The sequence below is a fragment of the Pteropus alecto genome, unplaced genomic scaffold, assembly GCF_000325575.1.
Source record: "Pteropus alecto unplaced genomic scaffold, ASM32557v1 scaffold117, whole genome shotgun sequence".
Lineage (NCBI taxonomy): Eukaryota > Metazoa > Chordata > Mammalia > Chiroptera > Pteropodidae > Pteropus > Pteropus alecto.
The window spans coordinates 1,688,881-1,696,186 of NW_006440642.1; the positions used below are offsets into that span (position 1 = coordinate 1,688,881).

At 40.7% G+C, this 7,306-nt stretch overlaps 1 pseudogene; it reads right to left on the reverse strand.

The window, feature by feature from the left end:
• Positions 1–4,974: 4,974 nt before the first annotated feature.
• LOC102886843 lies at positions 4,975–5,994 on the reverse strand (annotated as a pseudogene).
• Positions 5,995–7,306: the final 1,312 nt, after the last annotated feature.

The window sequence follows — 7,306 nt, forward strand, 5'->3', positions numbered from 1 at the left end:
TCTTCAGGGACAAGTGTCTTTCCTGGGGAGATTGGTGAAGTCACTATATCTAAGGGAGCCCTGACTCTGGGACCAACGCCGTGCTGGACACTGCGTGGGGACAAAATCAGAGCAGTCACCTTGCTCTTAGGAAGTCTGATGTCTTGCTGAGAAAACACAACAAACACTTCTTCAGCCACCAGGAGGCTCAGTGTCAGGAAATTCTGACCACAAAACCCCAAGGCTTCTGTGGTTTAGGACTACAAATGTTTGTTTCTTCCCCAAACTCATGTGCATAGTGAGTGGGTGACCAGGAGCTCTGCTCATCACAGCCACTGGGACACAGGCTGACACACAGCCACCATCCTGACCACTGTCGCTCACCAACCAGGGAAAAAGAGGACTCTGGAAGGTCTCATACCGGCTGGCAAATGCTCCAGCTGCGGGACACACTTCAGTTCTGCTCAGATGCATCTTCCAGGCCTGGCAGGGCCCCGCCTACACATGAGGTGGCCAGGATGTGCAATTCTGCCACTGACCAGATGGTGAAGACAGGGAACAAGGTGCAGGAGCGGTGGCGCTGAGCCCTGGGAACACACCTCATTTCTTGGCGGCTTTAATGCGCTGAGCACGAGCACCTTGGGGGTTCAGTCTCTTTGCACGCCAGGTCCTACATACCTACAGATGTCATCGTGCTCTGTTGAGAAAGGCTCTCTTTCGTTGCTGGCATATTTAAAAAAAAAACCCTCCTGTTATTTCTTGTAGCACCAAATACCTGCGCCTTTACAGCATCTTAGCTATTGTTTCTGTTTCCACTTATTTGTGTGACTGTCTCCCACTGAAGGTAAGCTCCATGAGAGCAACCTCCACGTTCGTTTTTACTCACCTTCCTATCCCTCGTACCTGGCGGAACACCTGGCACAGATGAGTAGACATTCAATTAATATTTGTGGAAAGAATGGGTGTGGTCTGAGGCCAGGTCCTGGGGCAGGGTATGCCCTGCTGACTGGTTGGGGGACTATCCAGGAGGCCAAATGCTGGGAGAGACCTCCTCCTAGGGGAAGAGGAAACCAGCTCAGAGCTTGAGTCTGCAGCGGAGTCCCAGTGTTCCAGGCTGCTCAGAGTGTGGGTCAGTTCTAAAAACGGCCAGGTGTGCCCCCAGCCCAGACCCCAGGGATTCTCGACCAAGTTCCGCGGAGACGAATGTCTGTGAGTAAACGCTTAAAGAGATGCTCCAGACAAAGCCCTGGGACGTGTCGGTTCATGAAGCCTAACAAATTGAGAAGCTAGAGTGGCACGAGGGCTTCCCCTCATTCCAGATAGAACACTCAGTGCTTTGGGGTCCCCAGGGTGCCAGGGGACACAGCCCAGCTTTGCACCCCCGGCAGAGATGGCCACATCCAGTAGGACCTGGTGGCAGTGCAGAGGGAACAGAGCCCACCACCAAATCCTCTCAGGCAGAAGTGGAGCAGGTGTTGCCACACTGAAGCTGGCCTAGCTTGTAGGTGAATGAGTCGCAGACATAGTCGGAGGGCAGTTTTAAGAGCTATGAAGTCCTGCAGTAGCCCTTAAGGTAAAAGACAATAAAATATGGTTAAATGTCACTATCCTGAATTCACTCACGTGTTGGTGTACCTGGGGAAACTAGGTTAGTAATGAAAAAAAAAGTAAATACAGGTAAAAGATTGGCAGGATATATACCGTTTTGTTGATAATGACTATTTCTTGGTAGAATTATGTGTGATTATTACTCATTGTTTCTGTACTTTTAAAAAATGGGCCTAAAAAATGAAACATACCACTACTATTAAAAGTCAGCAACTTTTCATTGAATTTGATAGATTTTATGTTTGGCCACATCTTAATGCTCATATTGATTTCTGCAGACCTGATACATACACTTCAATAAAAGTAAAATGGACATAAAAAAATGAAACAAAAAAACACATCCCTCCCTCCTCAAGTGTATATACTAGCAAACAAGCAGCTATTAGAAAACAATTCAAGTTAGTATGGATTCTACCCTATGTCGGTTGTGTGGTGAGGCAGGGCTGGTGCGAATCAACAGTACTCAGGGAGAAGCAGATGCCCCAGACATGGAGGGTTGGACTGGGCCGTAAAGTTCCCGAAGATGAGAGCAATGCTCCCAGTCCCGTTCCATGAGGTGGCACTGCATGTGGCAGGGGCTAGGTACCAGGACACCCAGCAACAGAAGCCAACATCCAAATGAGGTTGCAGGGGTCATCTGGGATGGAGCAGGTAGGTGTGAGGTGGGGGGTGGGAGGAGAGGGTTAGGAGTGGGCTGTAAGAACCCCATTTCGAAGGCCTCTACATACAACGTCTTGTCAACCCTAGAAGCCAGAGATGGAAGTTATCAGTGACTTTGGAGCTTCAGAAAGGAAGAAGCCCATGTAGGAGTGGTGCTGTGTTGGGAGAGTATGAGAAGTTATTCGAGGGAGAGCAAAAGGTGGACGTGAGGAAGAAAAGGTGGTGTAAATGAATTGACTTCTGAGAGCAGAGGCCTGGGTGAAGGCTGGGCCCCTCTTGTGGCCTGGAAACTTAAGAACTGGTTTTGGGCAGCTCAGATGAGGTTTGCTAACCCCTTGAGAAACTACTAATTTTTCCTTTGTGTCATACTCTGAAGTGTGACTCAGATGGGTTGGCCATGTGGTCAGGAGTATAATCTCAGTTCTGATCAACAACAACAAGGAGAGGTTCAAGAGTCATTCCTCACCGTCTGATTTGTCTTTAGTAGGTCGTAGTGGTGCATTCAGGAGTTTCTGTCCAAGACACAAAGCAGGCAGGCCTGTCATTTCTCAACCACCAGTCGAGCTTTCAGTATCAGCAGGCTAAGCACCAGAATGGGCCCGTAGAGTCAGCTCATACATGAACTGTCTCTGTAGCATCTATTTTAGAAGGCATCCAGGGAAGTATATCCAAAATGGTGAGAGAAAAGTCTACCATGTGAGGCTCCTCTAGTCATCCATCCATTCATTCCATCCATCGTGAAGATTTTCTTCCTTTATTTCTTCCTTGCAGAACAACTCCTGCCAGCCAGCCAAAAAGACACAAGGGGGTAATGGGCATGATCACTTTCCTGACTGCTGTGATGACTTCACAGGTGTACGTACACATGTGTCAAAACTCATAATGTTGTGCACTTTAGATGTATACAGGCAAGTGTACTTTAATTATATCTCAACAAATTTGGAAAATAAAAGAAAGTAGTTAGTGTGTTATCAGCAGGCCAAAACTGATAACAACTCAAACGTCTATTAACAGGAGAATGGATAAATTATGGAATATTCAACATAGAATAGTGCTCAGCAGTGGAAAAGAACAAACTCCTCATATACGCGACATGTGAGGAGCTTTTACATACACACACACTGATGTTGATCCAAATAAGTCAGACACAGGAGAACCCATTCTGTGTGATTCTGTTTACATACATTCCAAAACCAGAGAAAACGGATCCGTAGTGTTTAAGGGTATATGCTTAGATGGTAAAACTACAGAGAAAAATAAGAATATGATTATCACCCAGGTCAGGGTAGGAGAAGAGAGAGGGGGATGGGAAGGGCCCCTGGGTGCTGGCAGGGTTCTTGGCCTGGGTGCTGGTTACACAGATATTTGCTCTAGAATGAACCAGTAAGCTGTCCATTTTGTTTTGTGCACATTTCTGAATATGTTTTACATTTCATAATTAAGAACAGAGCAATTGTATATGTACAATGCTTGTATGGAAAGATGAAAAAGAAAGTTTTAACACTAGTTTCCTCTGAGGGGAGAGACTATGAAGTAATGGGAAAGTGGGAACTTATATTTGTTTTCTTTATGCTTTTAATAACTAAAAAAAAAAAAATTTAAACTTTTATGCTGTTTATAAATAAAATTCGAAACTTTAAATCATTAACTCATAGATGATAAAGGAAAGGCTCCCCAGCTGCAGGTGCTGAAGTGAGGATCTAAGCAGAGAAGAAAGAACAGGCAGGGTTTATATGTGAATATGTGTGTGTGGAGTGGGAGGTAGGAAGACGAGGCAGAAGGGACTTCAGGAAGATTCAAAGCGTCAGAAAGACTTGGTCTGCGATTGCTGGTTTTGAAGATGGAGGGGGCCATGAGCCAGCTTAAACCAAACTTAAGAAGCCTTTTGGTACTAGAAATGCTCCTGTCCCTAAAACTTACATTTCCATGACTGTGCTTGCCAGCAAAAACAGAAGGGGGCAGAAATATGGCCTTATGGTCAGCCTCCTAAATCTCATCTGAGTGCATCTGAGTGTAGAACCTGATTTCACATCCAGATCCAAGTTGCAGTGAATTCTGGGAAGTGCAAGTGGATCTTCCCACCTCCTACAGCTAGAAGAAAGGGAAAACGAATGAGAGAGAGTCTAACTACAGTAGCCACCTGAAGGTCTTTTTCTTTGTCTTGCTTTCCCTTCCCACATTCACATTTTGGGAGGTAAGCTGCTGCTGAGAGTTCGTGTGTGTGTGTGTGTGTGTGTGTGTGTGTGTGTGTGTGTGTGTGTGTGTGTGTGTGTGTGTGTTAATTCAATAAAAATGTTTCAATTTGTGTGTCTGTGTGTGTTTGTGTGTCTATGTGTGTGAGTGTGTGTGTGTGTGTTAATTCAATAAAAATGTTTCAATTTGTATCTTAAAGTTGGCAGTGAAGCTCATAGTTAGAGATAAGTTTGTATCCGGTAGTTTTTTGGGTAGCAAAGATCAATGTGGTTAAATGTTAACTCATTCACCTTTTGTGTTGATATCAAATAACATTTATACAATTTTCCTGAACAAGTATAAACACTTTTCTTGGAATTATTTTGTTTTTAAAAGAAAACACTAATAAATAATATCATAGACACAAAAGATACATTATGAGAAGGTATGAAATTTAGAGGGGAGGAAGCTTTATTCAGTTCATTTTTCATATAAAAAATATGTCCTGAATCATCACCATTTCCCATTTTAAAAGTTATGATTCTTATTGTAGTTTTAAGTTTCAATTAGCTTTAAAACTAAATTGTAAAAACATGAACAAATTGTTATTGATATAGGATTTTTAGTTTGCTAAGACTATGACTTGTAAGGGGATGAAGCAGCATTTCTGGTTGACGAATGGAACCCCAAGCAATGTGATGTCTCTTAAACTAAGCTTGTGACAATTAAACCAAACAACTGTAGCAATGAGAAAACTATTGACAAAGCACAATCAGAGAATGTTCATCTCAAAATACACTGGAGGCTGTACTTTAAGTAAAAAGATGATTATTTGAAGTAGTATAAATGCTAACCAGGTACCAAGGCAACAGAGTATGAGCTTGGGCAAGATTATTTTTTAGAGCTCACGTTATAACTGCAGTGGGATGAAAAGGGAAACTAGGGATAGTTTCATTCATATAGTTATCTTAACAGCTTATACCAAGGCCATAACTTCTGACCACAGGTTATATAGCCAAAAAATAAACCATTACTGTGGAAAATGACAGCCAGTCATTTTGAGTGATGATGTAGAAGAAACATTGATCAGAAAGATACATCCCGTGCCTTCAGGCTGCGTCTCCCAAAACATAAAGACTGAAGTTCAAATTAAAATTACTCTAAAGAAATAAAAATAATTGGACACCAAAATGGAAACGTGGTGATTTTAGAGAAATAATAACCTATACGAGCTATCAGAAAACTAGATAAAAGCAAAAAGCCCTAAGTAAATAATTTGAGTAAATAGGCAGATGTATTTAGCAAACCGGATGCTTAATAGTACAAAATCCCCCAAATAGGATGTAATGGAAATGTCTACCAAAAGGGAAAGATTGATGAATGCTAGTGAAATGCAAAATATTCCTACAGTTTTGATCAGTGCCTTCTCATTCCAAGAGCGAGGGTCTTTAATAATACTTTTCCAAGTATAAGCAAGAATAGCAGACTGTTACCATCGAGGGGCTGGTTTGTTTTATGTAACTGGAATTGCACAAAGCAGTTTATTTTCACCCTCTGCTTTCTCCACTGGGTCATTCTTGGCTGATGATCCCCCTTTTTATTTCAGTTTTATTGCCTCCAATTATCTTTCAATTCCTTGAGTTCATTTTGCTGTGCCACAAGGCCGTGGAGTAAGCTCCAAGCCACGCACACAAGTGTGAGACAGAGCAAATGTGTGTCCTCTTCCCTGCACCTTTCTCCTCTGGCCGTCCCTGTGCTGCTGACCTCGCAGGTGTCACCAGCTCCCCAGGCTACCCTGGTCACACTTGATGTCCCCGCATTTCAGAGTTCTTCCTAAAAAAATTTTTGACAGATATAAAAGATGACTTGTAAAACCAGAAGACTCATGGTTAAGAAAGTGATTAGTTTTTTCTATATGAATTTTCACTTCTAACAAAATTGAAAATAAGAATTACAATGTGATATTTTATCAAAATAATTTATCAAGTATTATATTTAGTATATAGAGTATAATTTATGTATACTTTGGTTTATAATGTACTGCAGTATAGAAAATATCTGAAGTATAATTTTAAAGTAAAGTAATGTCAAAGGAAAATCTGAAAAAGAAAGCTTTGGTAGTTAAACAACAAAACACTAGATGTTCAGGTCAATAAGACAGAATAGATAGCTCAGAATTTGATCTTATGTATAATAGTATAAGATAAAAGAATCATTTCAAATCAGTAGGGAGGAGGAGGGGAAAATTTATACAATCAACGATTTCAGATGAACTGAATCCTATTTTGAAAACAATAAATTTCATTTTCCCTTACCATACAAAAATGTTACAGAGGATTAAAGTGTTATATTAAAAATATACATATAACTGCAAAAATTAGAAAAAAAATAATTATTTTCTAGGGAAAAGGGGGTAATGACAACTTTCTAAATGGAAAAAAAGATCTCTTAAGGAAAGAGACATATTTGACTATTGAAAATGAAAAATCTCCATACATAAGAAAAAATTCACCAAAGTTTAAAGTTTAATCAAGAAGTGACGAAGTATTTGGAGCAAATACATCATACCGTTAATATATTTATTATATAAAGAATTCTTACAACCAAAAAAAGTAGAGTTCAATAGATAATGGGCAAAGGGACACAAAAAGACAATTCCCCTGAAATAAATTTAATAGTAAAAAAAAAAGAGAAAATATTAAACTTAATTTGTAGTTATAAATGGAAATAAAAAATAGTTGCTGTTTTTAACAGTAAAAACTCATTACATTTACAGATTAAAACTGATAATATTTAATGCTGGCGAGAGTGCAGGGGACATTGTACTGGTGGTTTAAACGGATAGAGTCTTTTTGGAAAGTATTTGATAATGTTCATTAAGAACCGT